The sequence below is a fragment of the Rhinopithecus roxellana genome, chromosome 13 (genome assembly GCF_007565055.1).
Source record: "Rhinopithecus roxellana isolate Shanxi Qingling chromosome 13, ASM756505v1, whole genome shotgun sequence".
NCBI classification, from domain to species: domain Eukaryota; kingdom Metazoa; phylum Chordata; class Mammalia; order Primates; family Cercopithecidae; genus Rhinopithecus; species Rhinopithecus roxellana.
This window is the reverse complement of record NC_044561.1, coordinates 124,202,790-124,226,166: the sequence shown is the minus strand read 5'-3', so window position 1 is coordinate 124,226,166 and position 23,377 is coordinate 124,202,790. Positions and strand designations below refer to the sequence as shown.

The 23,377-nt window shown below is 48.5% G+C and overlaps 1 protein-coding gene and 1 long non-coding RNA gene across 4 annotated transcripts in view; one reads left to right on the top strand and one right to left on the bottom strand.

Annotated features, from left to right (window-relative positions):
• The window catches only part of RIPOR3 (RIPOR family member 3), a 106,018-nt gene that overhangs the window by 27,632 nt on the left and 55,009 nt on the right, over positions 1 to 23,377 (top strand). The gene's annotated exons all lie outside the window — the stretch shown is intronic.
• LOC104662379 lies at positions 3,556 to 18,591 on the bottom strand. Its single transcript, XR_747982.1, has 3 exons — positions 18,571 to 18,591; positions 18,177 to 18,365; positions 3,556 to 3,980 (listed from the first exon to the last, which is right to left on the bottom strand). It is a non-coding gene; the product is annotated as an uncharacterized LOC104662379 (long non-coding RNA).

Sequence of the window (23,377 nt, the reverse complement as noted above, 5' to 3'; positions counted from 1 at the left end):
ACCTTGGGGTCATGTGCTCACCACGCCAAGACTTTCACATGCGTTATCCTAATTATTATTCACAGAATAGTCCTGGGAGGCAGGTGGAGTTATTCCCTCTGATCAGATGCTGCACTGGGGGCTTGGAGAGGTGGAGTTGCACTGCCTGACCCTGGCTCTTAGCCACTGTGCCATACTCCACGGGCTGGCAGACACTGTGAAGCGGAACAGAACAGGGTATGTGAGTCACCTGACAATCATTAAGCACGTTGTAGCGAGCAGTAGGTCTGGGTAAGGTGCTGGGAGGCAGCATGTGGGAGTCCCAGCCTCAGGTCACTTGCTGAAAGACAGAGGTGCACTGGAGAAAATGTGGCCTCGGAGGCAGAATCACGTCAGTGAATACCTGTGTGATTCACTCACTTGAGCTCAGGGCCTACAAACAGGTGCAGTCAGCAGTTTGAAAACTTTTTTTTTTTTTTGAGACAGTCTCTGTCACCTGGGCTGGAGTGCAGTGGTGAGATCTTGGCCCACTGCAACCTCCACCTCCCCAATTCAAGTGATTCTCCTGGCCTCAGTCTCCAAAGTAACTGGGACTACAGGCATGCGCTATGACACCTGGGTAATTTTTATATTTTTAGTAGAGACAAGGTTTCACCATGCTGGCCAGGCTGGTCTCAAACTCCTGACCTCAAGTGATCCCCTGCCTTGGCCTCCCAAAGTGTTGAGATTACAGGTGTGAGCCACTGTGTCCGGCCTGAAAACTTCTTGTCCAGCACAAACTCCCATTGTACAGGTGAGAAAGCTGAGGCTTGGAAAGAATTGAGTTCCCCCTTGTCACCACGGCCAGAGAGTGGTGGGATCAGGACTGGGATCCTCCATGGGGTCCTGGTCCAGTGGATACCCCTGTGGTCCACGAGAGAAGGTATGAACTGTGATGGAAGGGCAGTGGTGGGCCACCTGAGAGGAGGGTCCTGGGTGGGCAGAGGCATCCAGGCACACCAGATGGAGAAATAGCTTAGGGCACTGTGTCTCGCTGTCTGCAACAACTCCCCACGGGAGGGATGGCAGCGGTCACGGCTGCACCTGTGAAGTCCACCACCTGGGCTCCAACCTAGCCCTGCCACTCTCCAGCCAGTGGCTCTGGGTGAGTCATGTCACCTGCCTGAACCTCCTGGACCTCAGCACTTCCCTCTCAAGTGACGTTATCCCACAGCCCATTGCCTGGCCCTTAGTGCCCAATTTCACCAATATGACCAATTATGACTGCTTATTTATTTCCATTTGGAAATTTACTTTTTTTTTTTACTTTTTTTTTTTTTTTTTTTTGAGATGGAGTCTCGCTCTGTTGCCCAGGCTGGAGTGCAGTGGTTCAATCTCGGCTCACTGCAAGCTCCACCTCCTGGGTTCACACCATTCTCCTGCCTCAGCCTCCTGAGTAGCTGGGACTACAGGCTCACGCCCAGCTAATTTTTTTGTATTTTTTAGTAGAGACGGGGTTTCACTATGTTAGCCAGGATGGTCACCATCTCCTGACCTCCTGATCCGCCTGCCTCGGCCTCCCAAAGTGCTGGGATTCCAGGCATGAGCCACCGCGCCCGGCTGGAAATTTACTTTTAATTCCTTTTGGTTTTCCCCTTCTCTGACGGCTCCTTCTCTAGAGGGTCCTGCCCTGGATGAAGACAAAAGCAGATACTCCCAGGTAGTCTGGGACACACCCACGCCTCCCGTGGGTCTGGAAGTGGCTGAAGGAAGAGTGAGTCTGTGGCTGATCCTTTTCCTCATCAGGAGTCAGCTCCTTGGAACCTCCAGGGATGTCTGGAACAGTTGCTGCTTGCAGAACCAGCTGGAAGGGAAATTAGAGGGCAGATGTGGCCATAACGGAGGCTGCAGCAGTCAGAGCTTCCCCGCAGTGTAGAGGGACAGGTGCCACACCTGGAGCCCATCAGCCCCATGTTCAAATCCCAGCGCCATCACTGCCTGCCTGTCGAGTGGATGTGATTCCTCCCATGGTCGGCTGAACTGGCTATGGACAGCAGCTGTCCCACGCGGGAGCCCAGGGGAAATGGAAAATATCTCCGCCCCAGGCCAGCTTCCCCTTCTCTCCCAGGCCCCGACCTGCCCTTTAGACTCAGGAGTCCCTGCTTCACCCTTTGTCCGGAACCTTTGAGAGACAACACAACTCTGATAACAGCAGTTCCATGGCTGAGAAGGGGTTGTCGTGGGGACAACGTGTTCCTGCAGCTAAGCCTTAGCCTCTTTGCCTCTCCTCAGAATGCTTCAGACCAGGAAAGGGGAACTTGTCACTTGGGACTTACAGGGACACTGTTTTGAATGTAAACGCTCCCAAAGAGCCTCTGCCTGCTTTAGGGAGGAATGTTTGTTTGGGTTCTATGAATCAGAAACCTACTCTACCAATTTCAGGTTTAAAAAAGGATGGGTCACGAGGCTATGGAGATGTTTCTTTTGGTTATTAAAAATATGTTAGGCTGGGTGCGGTGGTACATGCCTATAATCCCAGCACTTTGGGAGGTAAAGACAGGAGGATTACTCGAGCCCAGGAGTTGAAGACTGGCCTGGGCAACATAGTGAGACTGTGTCCCTACAAACCTACAATTTTTTTTTTTTTAAGACGGTCTCATTCTGTTGCCCAGGCTGGAGTGCAGTGGCATGATTTTTGCTCACTGCAACCTCTGCCTCCCACGTTCAAGCGATTCTCCTGCCTCAGCCTCCCAAATAGCTGGGATTACAGGCATGCGCCACCACACCTGGCTAAGTTTTGTATTTTTAGTAGAGACAGGGTTTCACCATGTTGGTCAGGTTGGTCTCGTACTCCTGACCTCAAGTGATCCACTCACCTCGGCCTCCCAAAGTGCTGGAATTACAGGCATGAGACACTGCACCCGGACTCTACAAAATTTCTTTTTTAAATTAGCCAGGTGTGGTGGTTCCTGTAGTTCCAGCCACTTGGAGGGCATAAGTTGGGGGTGCTGAGGCGGGAGGATCCCTTGAGCCCAGGAGGTCGAGGCTACAGTGAGCTGTGTTTGTGCCACTGCAGTCCAGCCTGGGTGACAGAGCAAGATCCTATCTCAAAAAAAAAAAAGTTAAAAAAAAGAAAAAGTTAAATCCCAGAAAACCCAATGACACTAATTTAAAGGAAGATTTGTTGGTTCATGTAACGGAAAGTTCAGGGGTAGCACTATGATTTGGGTAGGGGGTGTCTGTCTCCAGCAAAACTCATGTTGCAATTCGATCCCCAATGTGGCAGTGATGGGAGTCGGGGCCTAGTGGGAGGTGTTTGGGCTATGGAGGTGAATTCCTCATGAATGGCTTGGAAGTGCCACCCTCTCACTAGTGAGTGAGTTCTTGCTGTCACTCTCGTGAGACTGAATTGGTTCTCCATCTAACCCATTGCTGTGAGAGTGTGTTATTATAAAGCCATGATGACCTTCAGGTTTTCCCCTGTTTTGCAGTCTCCCTTCTGTTTTCCCTTTTCCTGAATGTGGTGATGCAACGTGTAAGCCCTTGCCAGAAGTCAGAGCCATCCCTTTAAATGTCTCAGCCTGCAGAATTATAAAATGAAATAAGCCTCTTTTCTTTATACATTTCCCAGTCACAGGTATTCTTTTATAGCAACACAAAATGGACTAAGACAAGTAGCGTGGGTTTCAGGTGAAGCTTGATCCAGCCACTTAGCTCTATCACTGGGATCCAGAATCCCACAGCACCTGCTCCTCTTTCTATATAGATGTACTCCCAGAATGACCACCCCACATCCAGGTATCCATGACCTTTTAGCTCAAGTAGCTGAACCAGCAGGAACATCCTGTGTCTCTTGATTCACATTTCTGAGGGAGGGAATCCAGTACCCAGGTTCATCCTTTTGGGGCATGCATCTGAAGTCGTGTTTGTGGCCAGTGAGTGAATGGTCTCTCCTGGGTCCGGTGTCCGTAGCTTGTTCAGTCATCAGTGGCCAGACCATGTGGGTCACGTGCCTCCTCCACCTCCTCAGAGACAGGGGTCTGAGAAGGGGTCACAAACATGTCAGTCACCCCAATACCTTCCCAGAAAAGTCAGGACTCAGCTGGTGAGTCTCCAAGGACCCCGTAACTCCTCCCTGGTCGGGAAACCACCCAAAGAGGCCTATTTTGGTCTTAATTTGTAATTTTGGGAGAATTTTAAGTTTGGTTCTGGTGAGAATTTTTTTTTTTTTTTTTTTTTTTTTTTTTGAGACAGAGTTTTGCTCTTGTCACCTAGGCTGGAATGCAATGGTGCAATCTCGGCTCACTGCAACCTCCACTCCCATCCGCCTCCCAGGTTCAAGTGATTCTCCTGCCTCAGCCTCCCGAGTAGCTGGGATTACAGGTGCCTGCCACCATGTCCGGCTAATTTCTGTATTTTTAGTAGAGACAGGGTTTTGCCATGTTAGCCAGGCTGGTCCTGAACTCCTGACCTCAGGTGATCTACCCCTGTCAGCTTCCCAAAGTGCTGGGATTACAGTCGTGAGCCACCGTGCCCGGCCCTGGTTAGAATTTTTATGCCTGGATATTTCCTGATGTTTTGTTTCTGGTTCATTCAGGAGGAGAAATTCAGACTTCGGTTCAGGAAATGGTTTTAATCACTGGCCCCAAGAAATCGGCCAACAAGTACATGTGTCCACCATCAGGTGGAAAACCCAGAATCATTTTCAGATGGCTGTTAACCAGCGGCAGGATGGCTTCTGCAAGCAAACGCTGTATTATTATTTTTTTATTTCATACCAGGAAAAGGGTTTTATCTTCAAAACAATGTATCCACGTCACTAATCGGTCTGGAAGAACTTGTTTGGCCAAATTTAGAACCCACAATAAGGTCAGAGAGAATAAATTTAGAACTGAACTCTGAGCTCTCAGGACCAGCAGTTCCGTTTGGCACTGTGTACTTGCTAACTCCATCTGCCACCCTGAGCTTGACTGTATTTCCCCTTTACCTCCCAGGTCCACCAGAATTTGCAGGATAACGTAGCCTTGGAGACTAAGACCTGGCATCTAAACCTGTCTTCACCGTTTAGAAGCTGTGTGACTCTAGGAACGTGTTTCACCTCTCTGAGCCTTAGTTTCATCTTTTAAAGAAGGATGGAGGGTAATAATAACATCTTATAAAAGAACACGTTACAAAGATTGATTAGAATTTTTTTTTTTTTTTTTTTTTTTTGAGACAGAATCTCGCTCTGTTTCCCAGGCTGCAGTGCATTGGGGCAGTTACAGCCCACTGTAACGTTGATCTCCTGAGTCTAATCAATCCTCCCGCCTCAGCCTCCTGAGTAGTAGGCATGTGCCACCACACCTGGCTAATTTTAAAAAGTTTTATTTTTTAGAGATAGGATCTCACTCTGTTGTCCAGGCTGGTCTTGAACTCCTGGGCTCAAGCAATCCTCCCAGCTTGGTCTCCCAAAGTGCTGGGATTACAGGTGTGAGCCACCTCACCCAGTTCAAACATTCTGATTTCTGTCTCTGAATTTGAGTACTCTAGGAACCTCATATAAAAGGAATCATACAATACTTGTCCTTGTGTAATGGGCATGTTGTCTTAACATAATGTCTTCATGGTTCATCCATGTTGTCACATGGGTCAAAATTTTCTTCCTTTTTAAGGCTGAATAATATCTCCTTGCATATATACACACCACATTTTGTTTATCTATTCATCTGTCAATGGACATTTGGATCTCTTGCACCTTTTGGCTATGATGGATAATGTGGCTATGAATATAGATGTACAAATATTTGTTAGAATCCCTGCTTTCGCTTCTTTTGGGTATATACACAGAAGTTTGATTAAGGCATTTTATGGAGGCTGGGTGTGGTGTCTTACACCTATAATTCCAGTACTTTGGGAGGCCGAGGTAGGAGGATCACTTGAGCCCAGGAGTTTGAGACCAGCCTGGGCAACATACTGAGGCCCTGTTACTACAAAACAACAACAACAACAACAACAACAACAAAAACCAATTAGCCAGGCATGGTGGTGCACCTGTAGTCCTAGCTACTTAAAAGGGAGGCTGATGCAGAAGGATCCCTTGAGCCCAAGAGTTCAAGGGTGTAGTGAAGTATGATCGCACCACTGCACTCCAGCCTGGGCAACAGGTAAGACTCTGTCTCTGTCTAAAAAATGAAAAAGATATTTACCGGCCGGGCACGGTGGCTCACGCTTGTAATCCCAGCACTTTGGGAGGCCGAGGCGGGCGGATCACAAGGTCAGGAGATCGAGACCACGGTGAAACCCCGTCTCTACTAAAAATACAAAAAATTAGCCGGGCACAGTGGCGGGCGCCTGTAGTCCCAGCTACAAGGGAGGCTGAGGCAGGAGAATGGCGTGAACCCAGGAGGTGGAGCTTGCAGTGAGCCGAGATCGCGCCACTGCACTCCAGCCTGGTGGACAGAGTGAGACTTCGTCTCAAAAAAAAAAAAAGAAAAGAAAAAGATATTTACCCTATGTTTGGCATATAGTAAACACTTAACACATTGTAGCCAATAAAACTAGTATTAGAAAAATACTGGGTGAAATTTTTAAAGTGCAGATTTAAGAATGAGATGTCATTTTTGCCTGTCAAATTAACAATAACTAAGATGGGTCTCTCTCTCTTCTCTCCTTTTTTTTTTTTTTTTTTTTTTTGAGATAGAGTCTCACTCTGTTGCCCAGGCTAGAGTGTGGCAGTGTGATCTCGGCTCACTGCAACCACCACCTCCCAGGTTTAAGCAATTCTCCTGCCTCAGCCTCCCGAGTAGCTGGGATTACAGGCATGTGCCACCATGCCTGGCTAATTTTTGTATTTTTAGTAGAGATGAGGTTTTGCCATGTTGGCCAGGCTGGTCTCGAACTCCTGACCTCAAGTGATCCGCCTGCCCAGGCCTCCTAAAGTGCTGGGATTATAGGCGTGAACCACCACGCCTGGCCTCTTTCTTTGTGTGTGTGGAGAGATGGGGTCTCACTATGTTGCCAGGGCTGGTCTTGAACTCCTGGGCTCAAGCGATCCTCCCACCTCGGCCTCCCAAAGTGTTGGGACTATAGGCATGAGCCGCCTCGCTTGGCCATAGGGTTCTCTCATACACATCTGTAGCTAATCTTTCTAGAAAGCAGCTTGCAGTGCTAAGTATGGTATATCAAGGCTCTTCGAAGTGATCATACTGTTTGATCAATCATTTAACTTCTGAGAATTCATCCTAAAGACAGAGCTCGCCTCAAACATAGATCAAGATTTGAGTCTAGAGATGTTTATCACAGCAATCTTTATAATATTGTGGAAGCAACCTCTATTTCCATCCATAGGAAACGGTTTAAAAACTAATGTATGGACTATTTTGCAGTCATTAGAAATGCTTGGCTGGGCACGGTGGCTCATGCTTGTAATCCCAGCACTTTGAGAGGCCGAGGCGGGTGGATCACGAGGTCAGGAGATCGAGACTATCCTGGCTAACACTGTGAAACCCCGTCTCTACTAAAAAATAGAAAAAATTAGCCAGGTTTGCTGGTGGGCGCCTGTAGTCCCAGCTACTCGGGAGGCTGAGGCAGGAGAATGGCGTGAACCCGGGAGGCGGAGCTTGCAGTGAGCCAAGATCACGCTACTGCACTCCAACCTGGGCGACAGAGCGAGACTCCATCTCAAAAAAAAGAAATGCTTATGAGTTGGCTGGGCGCGGTGGCTCACACCTTGTAATCCCAGCACTTTGGAAGGCCAATGTGGGGGATCACGAGGTCAGGAGTTTGAGACCAACCTGACCAATGTGGTGAAACCCTGTCTCTACTAAAAGTACAAAAATTAGCCGGGTGTGGTGGCGGGTGCCTGTAATCCCAGCTACTCAGGAGGCTGAGGCAGGAGGATCACTTGAACACAGACAGGAGTTTGAGGCCAGCCTGGGCAACACAGCAAGGCTCTGCCTCTAAAATGAGGCAATGAAACAGGAAACTGTATACACTATATTGTTTTATGAAAAAGAGATAAAAATTGTATGTATTTCTCCTCTAAAATAGGTACCGTTTGCATTTACTGTTGCTAAACCTTCACTAAGCTCTATATATACTTTCTCTTGTTTACTCCTCTCAACAATCAAAGAGGTAGGTACTATTGTTACACCACTTTACAGATGAGGAAACAGAGGTTCCAAGTGGTGACATGATTCTCAGGGTTACACAGCCAGCAAGTAGCAGAGCTAGGATTCAAACCCAGGCCCTTCAACTCCAAAGAGTAGAAAAGAAAAGGACAGCCTGGCCAACATGGTGAAACCCTGTCTCTACTAAATATACAAAAATTAGCTGGGCGTGGTGATGCGGGCCTGTAGTCCCAGCTGCTCAGGAGGCTGAGGCAGGAGAATCGCTTGAACCCAGGAGGCAGAGGTTGCAGTGAGCCGAGATCACGCCACTGCACTCCAGCCTGGGCAACAGTGAGACTCCGTCTCAAAAAGGAAAGAACAATTCTGCAGTCAACCCTAACCTAACCATAGGAGTGACTTTTACTTTCTTCTTCATACTTGTCTGTATTTTTTTCCCAAACTGGGAGGAGGTAGAGGGAGCAATTTACTAGATAAAAAGGGAAAGAAAGAAAGAATTGCTGGTTTCAAGCAGGCATCTTTGAAGATAAAACATGAAGGTCTCGTGCCTCATGCCACGAACTCAGTTCGTGTTCATCTTTTTTCTGGTTAAAGAAGAGCAGAGTGTCCTGGCTGAGTCTTTTGGCTGATTGCTTAATAATGGGAGGGTGTACTGTGGACACACACACACACACACACACACACACACACACACACACACACACACAGAGTCCACGCCAACCGAGACAGGAGGGAGACAAAACCCAGCAGTAGCCAAAACTCTGCTAGATCGATGCAGACTGTTACAGGCGCAGCTTTCCAAAAAGCAGAGCTCAGTGAAATAAATATTTTTCCTGTAAGAAGAGGCTTAAGTCGACGATCTTAACAACCCCCCAATTCATTCCAGATCCACTCAGAGCAGCTGGCGTCAGTGGGCCCATCTTGATACACTTAGGTTTGCTTGCTAACTGCAGTGAGCCCGTGTGTCTGGCTGCTTTCACCCACTGGGCAGTGTGCCCTGGGGCACTGGGCAGGGGGCAAGGAGGAGTTTGTCCCTGGGGAACCCTCTTCCCACTCCCTCTCAGCTCCCCACAACTTCTGGGGGTTTCTCACTTTTTTTTTCCCCTGTAAAACCACTATTTAATCTAAACTGGAGGCCTGAGAACTCAACCTCTTCTTGGCAAAAGGCTTCATTCTCTTAGTCCTGGAGACAATATGCAGGAAAAATGTACAGTCAGGGACTCAGGAAACATACAAATGGAAAGTCTGGGTTACCTCAAAAAGCGGGAGCTTCACTACCCAGGGAGAAATTCATTGATTGGTTCATTTACTTGCTCACTCAACAATGGTTGGCTGGGTGCAGTGGCTCATGAGCGTAATCCCAGCACTTTAGGGGGCCGAGTTGGGCGAATGGATGGCTTGAGGCCAGAAGTTTGAGACTAGCTTCAGCAACATAGCGAAACCCCATCTCTACTAAAAATACAAAACGTAGCTGGTGTGGTGGTGCGTGCCTGTAGTCCCAGCTACTCAGGGAGTTGAGGTGGGAGAATCACCTGAGTTTGGGAAGTTGAGGCTGCAGTGAGTGGTGCTGGTGTCATTGCATACCAGCCTAGGGGAAAGATTGAGACCGTCTCAAAACAAACAAACAAACAAAAACCACCAAACATGCAAAAAAAAAAAAAAAAAAAAAAGCAATGTTTAATTGAATCACCTCCTAAGTGTTAGATGTAGAACAAAGCTGATATACGAGAGGACAAAGCCATTGGAGATACAGATTAATTCATTCATCTATCCCTCCATTCATTCGTTCATGGAAATTTGCTGAGTGCCCCCTATATGTTAGGTCCTCTCCTCCTAGTGCTGGGGACTTAGCAGTGAACCACGCAGACAAAAACCCTCCCTCCTGGGTGGGTCATGAGGTCAGGAGTTCGAGACCAGCCTGGCCAACAGAGTGAAACCCCGTCTCTACTAAAAATACAAAAATTAGCCGGGCGTGATGGCGGGCACCTGTAGTCCCAGCTACTTGGGAAGCCGAGGCAGGAGAATCAATTGAACCCGGGAGGTGGAGGTTGCAGTGAGCCGAGATTGTGCCACTGTACCCCAGCCTGGGCAACAAGAGCAAAATTTCATCTAAAAAGAGAAAAAACCCTGCTTCCTAGTACTCGCCTCCTAGCACTTCTAGTTGGGATGACAGACATCAGACAAGGACAAGGTAAGGTATGGAATATCAGATGGTATTAAACGCTAAAGAGAAAACTAAAGCAGGAAAAGGGAATTGGGAGATGGGGGCTCGGTGGTCACACTTACAGATGAGGGGCCAGGAAAGGCTTCATGAGAGGGTATACTGAAGTCACAACCTGCAAGAGATGAGGGGAGCGCATTAAATAACAGTGACCCCTGGATCACACAAGTCCCTTTTCAATGATCTTTCAGTGCTGATTATGCCAGTGAGAAATATCCCAGGTGGGTGGATTGCTTGACTCCAGGAGCTTGAGACCAGTCTGGGCAACATGGCAAAACCCTGTCTCTACAAAAATACAAAATACAAAAAGTAGCCGAGTGTGGTGGTGCATGCCTGTAGTCCCACCTACTTGGGAGGCTGAGGTGGGAGAATTGCTTAAACCCGGGAGGCAGATGTTTCAGTGAGCCAAGATGGCACCACAGCACTCTAGCCTAGACAACAGAGGGAGACCCCGTCACACACACACAAAAAAAAGCCAAGTGTGGTGGCATATGCCTGTAATCCCAGGAGGCTGAGCCAGGAAAATTGCTTGAACCCAGGAGGCAGAGGTTGCAGTGAGCCAAGATCGTGCCACTGTACTCCAGCCTGAGTAATAGAGGGAAACTGTCTCAAAAAAATATATATATATAGAATTTAGTGGGGTTTTTTTTGTTTTGGTTTTGTTTTTTGGCATATTCACAAAGCTGTGCAACCATCACCACTAGCAGTTTTACCCCAAAAAGAAACCCCATACCTATTAGTAATGACTCCCATTCTCCCCTCCCCCAACGTCTGGCAATGACTGATCCACTTTCTGTCTCTCTGGATTTGCCTGCTCTGGACTTGGATGTCAGCGGAGTCATACCTTCTGTGGCCTGCTGTGTCTGGCTTCTTTCACTTAGCGTACCGTTTTAAAGGTTCATCTGTCTCGCAGCCTGCATCAGGGCCTGGTCCCTTTTATACGGCCCTATAGTGTCCTTTTGCGTGACTGTCCCACATTTTGTTTACCCACTCATCAGCTCATAAACATTTGAGCTGTTTTTACTTCTTGGCTACTATGAATAATGCTGCCCTGAATGTCTGTGTACAGGTTTTGCGTGGACATATGTTGACATTCCTCTTGGATGTATACTTAGGAGTGGAATTGCCGGATCGCATTTACATGTAACCATTTGCTTAATTTCATACTTAACCATTTGAGGAACTGCCAAGCTGTTTTCCAAACCAGCTACGCCCTCTTGCTTGTCACCAGCAGCGTACCAGGGTTTCAGTTGCCCCACATCCTCTCCAGCGCTTGCTGTGGTCTGTCTTTTGGATCATGGCCACCCCTAGTGTGTGTGCGCAGCGGTATCTCCCTGGGGATTTGAGCTGCATGCCCAGTCGTCAGGACTTCGGTCAAGGCTGTGCTTATGTGTATAGAGAGGGCTCGGCGATTTCTTTTTTCTTTCCTTTTCTTTTCTTTATTTTATTTTATTTTTTAGACAGAATCTCTCTCTGTCACCCAGGCTGGAGTGCTGTGGTGCAATCTTGGCTCACTGCAACCTCCACCTCCCAGGCTCAAGCGATTCTCCTGTCTCAGCCTCCCGAGTAGCTGGGATTACAGGCGCCCGCCACCATGCCTGGCTAATTTGTGTATTTTCAGTAAAGATGGGGTTTCACCATATCGGCCAGGCTGGTCTTGAACTCCTGGCCTCAAGTGATCCACCTGCCCCAGCCTCCCAAAGTGCTGGGATTATAGGTGTGAGCCACTGTGCCCAGCCTCGGTGCTTTCTTGAGGGACAGCTGGTGGGGCCTCAGGGTTTGGAGCCTGGGAGGATTTGGGGGTGGGATAGGCCTGGGGAGAGTACATGCCAGGGACAGAACTGGGAGACTGGACCCACCCTCTTCCTGGGCCCAGGGCCACTTCCTCCCTTAAAGGTGTAAGGCCGTGGTCTCAGGCTTCATTTTAGACCAAGAGAAAGAGGTTCCACTAAATTAGAACTCTAAATACAAATCCTTCCTCAGGGAAGCCAATGCAAAGGGAGTCTTGAGGAGGGAGCTCCACTCAGGCCTATGCCAGACTCCAAGGGGGAGTTCAAAGATCTAAGGTCTTGTCTTTGCCCCGTCGTGTCCACAAGAACATAACGCATGTACCATCTACTTTCCCCAATATGGTGGTTTTTCTGTTCAGGTTCCTGATTCCCTAATTGGCCTGTAGCTTCCAGAGCAGCAGATCTGGGCTCCTCCCTATCTTCTTTGGTGTGTGGGCAGTTCATTGAAGAACACTGTGCATTGGTGTTAGTTCTCAGCTGGTTTCTAATATTTAACATATACAGTGTTTCTTGAGCTATTACTATGTGTCCTTACGACGCATACCCTGCTCTGATGATTTCCGTGCATTTTATTTCCACTGCTATTTCACAGAGGAGGAAACTGAGGATATAAGAGGTGAACAAGGGATTGTGGACAACATTCCACAGCCAGTGGATGGAATTGCCAAGATTCGAGCATCGTTCCGTCTGACTCCAGAGCCCTTGTCTCTAACCACCAGACTATACTGGGAGGGTAGATTGAGTAGGAGCCTTCCATTTTCAGGCTTCCTTGACAGAGGGTGTATTAGTTTTCTGTGGCTGTGTAACAAATGATCCCAGACCTAGCAGATTAAAACAATATCCATGTATGAGCCCACAGCTGTGTTGGTCCAGAGTCTGGCATGGCTGAGTTCTCTGCTCATCACAAGGCTGAAATGCAAGATGCTGGTCAGGCTGAGTTCTTGTCTGGAGGATCTGGGGACAAATCCCCTTCCAAGGTCATTCAGTTCCGTGGGGCCATAGGACTGAGGTCCCCATTTCCTTGCTAGCTGTCACTGGGGGGCTCTTTGCAGCTTCTAGAGGCCTCCCATATTCCCCACCATGTGGCCACCTTCATCTCCAAAGCCTGCAATGGCTGCAATGGAAAATCTCTCTCACGCTGAATCCCTCTCATACTTTGAACCTCCTTGGCCAGTAAGACCCAGTATTATAGGAGGCTGAGGCAGGAGAATCGCCTGAACCCGGGAGGCAGAGGTTGCAGTGAGCCGAGATCATGCCACTGCACTCCAGTCTAGGCCACAGAGCGAGAGTCGGTCTCAAAAAAAAAAAAAAAAAAAAAAAAAAAAAGCCAGTCCTATTTGAGGGCTCTCTAATTAGGTCAGGCCCACCCAGGCTAATCCCCCTTTTGTCATATATGGTAACCATGGCAGTCAGATCATAATATTCCTAGGTTCTGCCCACAATCAAAGGGGTGGAACCTGTGAATATTATGGGCTTAGAGAAGTAGAGCGTCTTTGGGATCATCTTAATATGCCACTCACAGGGACTGGGGAAGGTCTTGGGTGCTGATAATAACAATAGCAATAGCAATAGTGATATTAGTACTTCTTTTCCTTTGCTTAGAACTTTGTGGATTACAGACTGATTCTACATCTGTAATCCTGCAGGAGGCTGTGATGGACTGAATGGGTCACTCTGAAATTCATATGTTGAGGTTGGACGTGGTGGCTCACACCTGTAATCCCAACACTTTGGGAGGCCAACGTGGGCAAATTGCTTAAGCCCACGAGTTCAAGACCAACCTGAGCAACATGGTGAAATCTCTTCTCTACTAAAAGTACAAAAAGTTAGCCGGGTGTGGTGGTGCATGCCTGTGGTCCCAGCTACTCAGGAGGCTGAGATGGGAGGATTGTTTGAGCCCGGGAGGTGGAGGTTGCAGTGACAAGAGATTGCGCCACTGCACTCCAGCCTGGCGACACTGTGTGAGACACTATCTTAAAAAAAAAAAAAAATTCCTATGTTGAACCCAAACCCCCATGTGCTGTGATTAGGAGGTGGGGCCTTTGGGAGGTGAACAGATCTCGAAAGTGGAGGCCTCGTGAATGGGATTAATGGGACTAGTGCTCTTATAGCAGAGGTTCCAGAGTGTTCTCTTGCCTCTTCCCTCCAAGTGGGGATGAAATGAGAGGACCATAGTCTGCAACCTAGACGACGGCTCTCACCAGAACCTGACTATGCAGTCACCCTGATCTCCAACTCCTTGCCTCCAGAACCATGAGAAATAACCCCCAACCCCCACCCACCGGCTTATGGTTCTCTGTTACACACAGACTGTAGGCTGTAACGTATGTGCCTGTATCCCCATTTCACCCATGGGGCGAGTACAGCTCAGACAGGAGACTGCCTAGCTAGCCCGGCTGGGCCTGGAGCCCAGATCTTTTGACCCCAGGCCAGGGCTTTTGGCGCCCAGAGCATCCCCTGCCCCCACTGGAAGCCTCAAACCTCATTACCATCCTTGGAAGGGGGCAAAGTATCTGCTTCCAGCCAGCCTAGCCCTTGGGGAGCACTTCCCTGTAAACTCACCCCATTGGGTCATCCAAATGGCTTTTACAGGAATTGCCTGTGGGCGAGCAACCTCACCTCATTAAGCAGGAAAAGCAATAAAGCCCAAGGGCTGCAGAATCAGGATAGCTCCTGGGCAGGAAGGGCCCAGTCCCTGGGAGTGGGGGGGACAGGCAGACTGGGCCAGGCTTGGTTGTATGGCCAAGACCAAGGGTCCATGCTCTCCAGAGGGGAAAGTGTCAGGACTGTCACCACTGTCCCACCTCTGAGTGTGCCAGGCATCCTTCCCAGGGGCCTACATTTTTTTTTGAGTCGGCTTGCTCTGTAGCCAGGCTGGAGTGCAGTGGCATGATCTCAGCCCACTGCAACCTCTGCCTCGTGGGTTCGAGCGATTCTCCTGCTTCAGCCTCCCGAGTAGCTGGGATTACAGGCACCCACCACCACACCTGGCTAATTTTTGTATTTTTAGTAGAGATGGGGTTTTGCCATGTTGGCCAGGCTCGTCTCCAACTCCTAACCTCAGGTGATCTGCCCACCTCGGCCTCCCAAAGTGCTGGGATTATAGGCATGAGCCACCGTGCCCTGCCCCTAATTCAATAACATCATATCCTTATAAGAAAAGGGAAGACCTGTGAAGACAGAGACACTGGGAAGTACCATGGGACAAAAGAAGCAGAGATTGGCATTATGCAGTTACAAGACCAGAAATGTCAAGGATCGGTGGCCACCACAGGGAGCTCAGAAGAGGCAAGGAAGGATTCTTTCCTAGATCCTTTAGAGCAGGGGTCCCCAACCCCTGGGCCATGGACTTGCACTCATCCATGGCCTTTTAGGAACTGGGCCACAGAGCAGGAGGTTAGCAGCAGGCAGATGAGCGGAGCTTCATCTGTATTTAGAACCACTCCCCATCACTTGCATTACATCCTGTCAGATCAGTGGAGGCATTCGATTCTCAAAGGAGCACAGACCCTGTTGTGAGCTATGCATGCGAAGGATCTTGGCTGCATGCTCCTTATGAGAATCTAATGCCTGATCATCTATCACTGTCTCCCATCACCCCCAGATGGGAACATCTTGTTGCAGGAAAATAAGCTCAGGCTTCCACTGATTCCACATTATGGAATGTGAGTTGTATAATTATTTAATTATATATTACAATGTAGTAGTAGAAATAAAGGGTACAACGAATGTAATACACTTGAATCACCCCAAAACCACCCACCCAACCCCCACCCTGGTCGGTGGAAAAATTGTCTTCCACAAAACTTGTCCCTGGTGCCAAAAAAGTTGGGGACCACTGCTTTAGAGGGAGCATGGCCCTGCCAACACCTTGATTTGGACTTCTAACCTCCAGAACTCGAAGACAATAAGTTTCCCTTGTTTTAAGCCACCCAGTTTGTAGCATTTTTTTTTTTTTTTTTTTTTTTACAACAGCCCCAGGAAACCATAGAGTAATCTCAATTATTTATTTATTTATTTATTTATTTTTGAGATGAAGTTTTGCTATTGTCACCCAGACTGGAGTGCAGTGGCATGATCTCAGCTCACTGTAACCTCTGCCTTCCAGGTTCAGGCGATTCTCCTGCCTCAGCCTCCAGAGTAGCTGGGATTACAGGTGCCCACCACCACGCCCAGCTAATTGTTATATTTTTAGTAGAGATGGGGGTTTCTCCATGTTAGTGAGACTGGTCTAAAACTCCTGACCTCAGGTGATCCACCCGCCTTAGCCTCCCAAAGTGCTGGGATTACAGGTGTAAGCCACCGTACCTGGCCACTACCCTGGATTTTAACCTTAGCAGCACAAAGTGGTAAGATAAGCTATACATTATATTTTGTATTTTCCTTTCAATGAAGAGAAAAAGAGCAAGTCCTTGCAATTGAAAGTAACTGTAAGATAATTCAGTGGCTTCCTATGTATAGATGAGGAACTGGAGGCTCAAAGAGGATAAGTGACTTGTCCAAGATCACATAGTGAGAATGAGGCAAAGGCTAGACTTGAACTTGTGTTGACTCCAAGGCCTCTGCTCACCTCTGTGTCAGTCTGTGGTTGCGTATCTCACAGGTTATTGGCATGTCTGTAAAGAGTCCCAAAATCCTAGTCCCTAGATGTCACTTTTCTTTTTTTCCTTTTGAGATGGAGTTTTGCTCTTGTCGCCCAGGCTGGAGTACAGTGGTGTGATCTCAGCTCACTACAACCTCCACCTCCCGGGTTCAAGTGATTCTCCTGCCTCAGCCTCCCAAGTAGCTGGGATTACAGGTGCCCACCACCATGCCCGGCTAATTTTTGTATTTTTAGTAGAGACAGGGTTTTGCCATGTTGGCCAAGCTGGTCTTGAACTCCTGACCTCAGGTGATCCGCTCACCTCAGCCTCCCAAAGTGTTGATTACAGGCATGAGTCACTGTACCCGGTCCCCTTTTCTTTTTCACATGAGCTCAAAACTTAGTACTATCCTTTTCCTTATGGGAACTACCTATGTTAGCCACATTTCCTGTAATATGAGCCCCTGTGAAGCAAGCCTTCTTTCCCTGGTGATCTTCATTACAAAACTGGAGATGCATTCCCAACAAAATCATCTCCCAGTAGACCCGAGTAAGAATGTTTGGCAAAGTAGAAATTAATTAATAAACAACTTGTAGCACACAAACTCTAGTGTCTGCCTGGAATGTTTTGCAACACTTTTGAAAATTCTAGAATTACAATCCCAGCACAAGCTGTTTATTTCAGGCTGTTAGGCCACATACATATCTCACATGCTTAAGAATCTACTGACTCCACTCTGAGCATCAGGAATGGAGCCCCCTTCCTTTTGTGTGGGCATTTATAGTGGCTGGCAGAGCAGGGTTGCAATACCTGGGAAGACCAGGAGGGGTCTGCTTCCAACAGGAAATGGATTTAAGGCTGAAGGTTCTTGAAATTCAAGGCTTTGGGTTCTAGAAAATAAGTCTGTTCCTTTGGGAGGAAATCCACTCTCCTCAGGATGTAGGTTAACCATCTGACTTAAATTCGCTCAGTCCTGAGCCAGACGTGGTGGCTCCCACCTGTAATTCCAGCACTTTGGGAGGCCCAGGAGGGTGAATCGCTTGAGCTCAGGAGTTTGAGACCAGACTGGGCAACATTGCAGCAAAACCCTGTCTCTAACCAAAAATACAAAAATCTTCTGGCATGGTGGTGCACACCTATGGTCCCAGCTACTCAGGAGGCTGAGGCAGGAGGATCACTAGAGCCCAGGAAGTTGAGGTTGCAGTGAGCTGTGACCGCACCACTGCACTCCAGCCTGGGCGACATAGTGAGACCCTGTCTATAAATAAATAAATACATAAATATATGAAGTTGCTCAGTCCTGGGAATGAAACAAAGATGTGAAAGAAAATCTGACTTTTCCTGCCTCTCTACCTAGACACGAGCCTGCCCCAGGGAGGCACTTCAGCTGGGGTCAGAGTGCCTGGGACAGTCTCCCTCTCCAATAGGCACCAGGATGAAAAAGAAACTGCATATTTCACTGTCAAAAGAAAAACCAGAACAGCATGCCGGCTTGATGTGTCTTTTGTAAATTGTTTACCTCTGGAGGACCAGATGGCTCATCTCTTGTTGAACCCTTGACCACTTCCCGAGCTGTTAACAGCCTCCACTAGCAAACAGACCCGGCTCCACTGGCTCACGTGGCTGTGCGGGAGTCCCAAGGCCAGCTGACCTATGGGGAGTTATGGGCATTCCAGAGGGCTGACTCAGCAGTCCTGGGCTCTGGATGCTTGAGGAAATGCAAGACAGGAAGGATCTAGGTTAGGCAAATGGTCAGGTGTGGCAGGGATGGACAGACAGCAGCTGGAGGGAGCAGGGATGGGCTTGAACTGCCCATGCCTACAGGGTTCCCAGTGCCCTTAGGCTATGGCCCTAGCATCTCACCCACCTACAGGGTCCTTCTACCATAGTCCCCATTCACCTCACCCGCTCACCTCTTACCACTCAGATGCCTTGGCATGCCAGCCTTTCCCCTGGCCCCACCTCGCCCTGGCTACGTGTTGGGTGGAGTGGGAGAGGCCGCATCTCCCGCTGCTGCCTTACAGACCTGGGGAGGATCCACAGACACAAGATGGATTGCGAACAGGCTTTGTCCTGACTATGACATGATCTGACTGTGATTTATTTTTGAGGGGTAGAACGGGACACAACGGTGGTCTTGCCTTCCTGGGCAGTGGGCAGCGAGCTTTTGGCCAGTCCCTGCCTGGGCTCCATCCTTAGACACCACAGAGCAAGGCCTCTCTGGAGCTGGCTGCTGGAATTTTTTTGTAAACTACTTTATAATAAGAAATAGGGGCAGGGTGCGGTGGCTCATGCCTGTAATCCCAGCACTTTGGGAAGCTGAGGCAGGCGGATTGCCTGAGGTCAGGAGTTCGAGACCAGTCTGGTCAACATGGTGAAACCCTGTCTCTACTTACAATACAAACAAATTAGCTGGACTTGGTGGCGTGTACTTGTAATCCTAGCTACTCGGGAGGCTGAGGCAGGGGAATTGCTTGAACCATGGAGGTGGAGGTTGCAATGAGCCCATATTGCGCCCCTACGCTCCAGCCTGGGTGACAAGAGAGAAACTTCGTCTCAAAAAAAAAAAAAAAAGGGCGGGGTGGCTGGGTGCGGTGGCTCACGCCTGGAATCCCAACACTTTGGGAGGTTGAGGTTGAGGATCGCTTGAGCCCAGGAGTTTGAGAGTAGTCTGGGCAACATGATGACACCCCATCTCTACAAAAAAAAGAAAAAAGAAAAAAGAAAAAAAAAAAAAGCAAACAAAAAAACCAAAACAGAAATTAGCTGGGCATGGTGGCACATGCCTGTAGTCCCAGCTACTCAGGAGACTGAGGTGGGAGGATTGCTTGAGCTCGGGAGGCAGAGGTAGCAGTGAGCCAAGATTGTACCACTGCACTCCAGCCTGGTGATAGGGCCAGATCTTGCCAAAAAAAAAAAAAAAAAAAGAAAAAAAAAGAAAAGAAAAGAAGAAAAGAAAGATGTACCAATCCAGGTCATAAAAAGTATTACATGTTTATATTCAACAAATTAATGCATTTAACATGTATGCATGTTCTCCTTGAGCAACTAAAGTGGTAATTTGTTTCTGTGCACAAGAAAAGACTAGAATTAATATATCTATTTTAGCAGTTATAAAATACTATGTTTTTAGTATCAAAAATGTGCCTTAAGAATTTTTGGTTGGGGTCAGGTGCAGTGGCTCACGCCTGTAATCCCAGCGCTCTGGGAGGCTGCGGTGGGAGGATTACATGAGGCCAGGAGTTCCAAACCAGCCTGGGCAATATAGTGACAAACTAATGAACTTTTTAATTTTTTGTTTATTTTAAAATTTTTTTAGAGATGTGGTCTCACTCTGTTGCCCAGGCTGGAGTGCAGTGGCATGATCCTAACTCACTGCAGCCTTGAACTCCTGGGTTCAAGAAATCCTCCTGCCTTAGCCTCCCAAGTCGCTGGGACTACAAGTATGTACCACCATGCCCAAGTAATTTGTAAAAATTTAGTTTTAATTAAAAAATTTTATTTATGAGTGACCATGGCCCAGGACATAGCCTCAGGGGGTCCTGAGAACGTGTGCCCAACTTTTTTTTCACTTCTGTCTATGTTGCCCAGGCTGGTCTCAAACTCCTGGCTTTAAGCGGTCTTCCCACCTCGGCCTCCCAAAGTGGTGTGATTTGGACAGACATGGTGGCTCACGGATGTAATCCCTGCACTTTGGGAGGCCATGGTGGGAGGATCACTTGAGGTCAGGAGTTTGAGACCAGCCTGACCAAGATGGTGAAACCCCAACTCTATTAAAAAAAAAATACAAAAATTAGCCAGGTGTAGTGGTGTGCACTTGTAGTCCCAGCTACTCAGGAGGCTGAGGTAGGAGAATCACTTGAGCCTGGAGGCAAAGGTTGCAGTGAGCCAAGATCCAGCCACTGCATTTCCGCCTAGGGGACAGAGCGAGACTCCATCTCAAAAAAAAAAAAAAAAAAAAAAAAAAATGCTGAGATTACAGGCTTGAGCCACTGCATCCAGACCTGATGGACATTTTACTTTTCTTTTTGTTTTTTGTTTTTTTTTCTTTTGAGACAGAGTTTCGCTCTTGTTGCCCAGTTTGGAGTGCAATGGCACAGTCTTGGCTCACCGCAACCTCCGCCTCCCAGGTTCAAGCGATTCTCCTGCCTCAGCCTCCTGAGTAGCTGGGATTACAGGCAGGCGCCACCACGGCCGGCTAATTTTGCATTTTTAGTAGAGATGGGATTTCTCCATGTTGGTCAGGCTGGTCTCGAACTCCTGACCTCAGGTGATCTGCCTGCTTTGGCCTCCCAAAATGCTGGGATTACAGGCATGAGCCACCAAGCCTGGCCTCTGATGGATTTTTTTTTTTTAATCACTGTGGTATTCATGTGGGGCAGAGGGTAAGGGGGAGGCAGGGATTGGTCCTGGTGAGTAGGGGTGGAGGTGGGAAGGAGGGGACAAATTCAGGGTATTTCTGAGGAGCAGTGGAATATCTTGACCAAGGCCTTCCTCAGGGGGAGATGGAGCCATGCCCTGGGGGACTTTGCAGCCTGGCTGGGAAGACAAGCTTCTCCCCCAGGGAATTAGATACCAGTGGTTAACAGATTAGCAACTTAATCTTAGAGACGAGAAAACAGTTTCCAAACTCTAAAACACAGAAGGAAAACCCGTGACAGATTTGGCCACATAAGTATTTGAAGCTTGTGTCTCTCTCTCACTCTCTCTCTCTCCCCCCACTCACCTATTTCTCTCTCTCTCTCACTCACACACACAAACAATTTAAGAGTAAAAGGTGAGGGGCTGGGAGAAAACTGAGAAAGGATGGTCATCTAGGATTTATCAGCCGCTCCCAGGAATCAAGAAGAAGAAGGCAGATAACTGGACAAAGGAATAGGAACTGGTAATTCCCAGAAGAGGAGATTGGGAGCCGGTAAACCTAAGGAAATATACTTAGTCTCATTAGGAATCAGGAAACTGCAAAGTAAGCAAAGGCCCACCCCTAAGAGTAGTAGCCAAATGTAAAGGAGGGAAGTGGGAGCAGGAGGAGCCTCTCCCTGGAATGGGGAGGAGCCAGCCAGGCTCTGCGGAAGCAGAAGGGGGTGGGTGTATTACTGCGATGGCACAAACACACGTCCACGGGCTCTCCAGGGGGCCCCACCCTCACCCCCCAGACCGTTTCTAGGAGTAGTGGCTGAACAGGACCCAGTGGAGGCCACCGCCCTGCATTGCGAGGGTTAAGTAAGATGCTGAAGGTCAAGCATGAGGTCCGGCCGGGCACTTCCAGTGGCTCTGTCTCGGCCAGGCCAGTGGCCATGCGGAACTGGGAGCAAGAAGAGTGGGAGATAAAACCCTCAGTTTCAGTTGTTTAGTGTGGGAAACGTTAAACTGATCTGTGTAACACAGCTCCGGGGTGGGGAAGAGATGGGGAGGGAGCCTGTGACCTGGAGGTGGCTGGAGACAAATTCCCAGGAGGGCTGGGAGGGGTCAAGGGCAGGGTCATGCTATGACTTCCCTGGGCACCGAGTATCTTGGCCTGCAGGGGCCCTTCCAATAAGAAACAGGGCCGGGTGTGGTGGCTCACACCTGTAGTCCCTGCTACTCACGAGGCTGAGGTGGGAGGACTGCTTCAGCCCAGAGCTGGAGGCTGCAGTGAGCTATGATCACACCACTGCACCCCGGCCTGGGCCACATAGAGAGACCCTGTCTCTAAACAAATTAAAAACAAAATTAGCCCGGTGCAGTGGCACGAACCTGTAGTCCCAGCTACTCAGGAGGCTGAGATGGGAGGATGGCTTGAACCCAGGAGGTCAAGACTGCAGTGAGCTGTGATCCCACCACTGCACTCCAGTCTGGATGATAGAGCGAGACACTGTCTCTCACAAAAAAAAAAAAAAAAAAAAAAAAAAAAAAAAAAAAAAAAAAAAAAAAAAGGAGAGCTGGGGACAGTGGCTCACGCCTGTAATCCCAGCACTTTGGGAGGCCGAGACGGGCAGATCACCTGAGGTCGGGAGTTCAAGACCAGTCTGACCAACATGAAGAAACTCCGTCTCTATTAAAAATACAAAAAATTAGCCAGGCATGGTGGTGCATGCCTGTAATCCCAGCTACTCAGGAGGCTGAGGCAGGAGAATCGCTTTAACCCAGGAGGCAGAGGTTGCAGTGAGCCGAGATCGTGCCATTGCACTCCAGCCTGGGCAACAAGAGCAAAGCTCCAACTCAAAAAAAAAAAAAAAAAAAAAGGAGAAGTGCATATTACAAGTTGGTGTAACAATGAATACATTACTATTATATAATAACACATTTTCTTTGACCTAAAGAATCATTTTTTGTCTTCTGATCCTAGAAGTAATTCACATGTTCGTGGGCCCATGCATGGCCTGTGCGTCTTATGGAGAGGTCGCTCCAGAAAGGAACCTCATGATTCTCCCAGGCAGCGGCAGGCCTGGAAGTCTTTCTTTGTTTTTCTGACTGTTTTGTAGAGGGAAGCGGCTCTGCTGTCCAGCCCTGTGGAGGAGGGCAGGGTTTTGTCCCTGAGATGACAGAGGGTTGGGGGCGGTTCACTCCAGTGACCAGTGGTTGGCCGAGGTGCGCTTCGGAGTTCAGCCCACCTGGGTTTGAATCTACACCCTCCCAGCGTGGAGCTGAGCCTGACCAGTGCGTGTGTTCATCACACTCAGGCATTTTTCGTTTGTTTATTTTCGGATGGAAAGGGGAGATAGCCCTTCACCCGGTCTC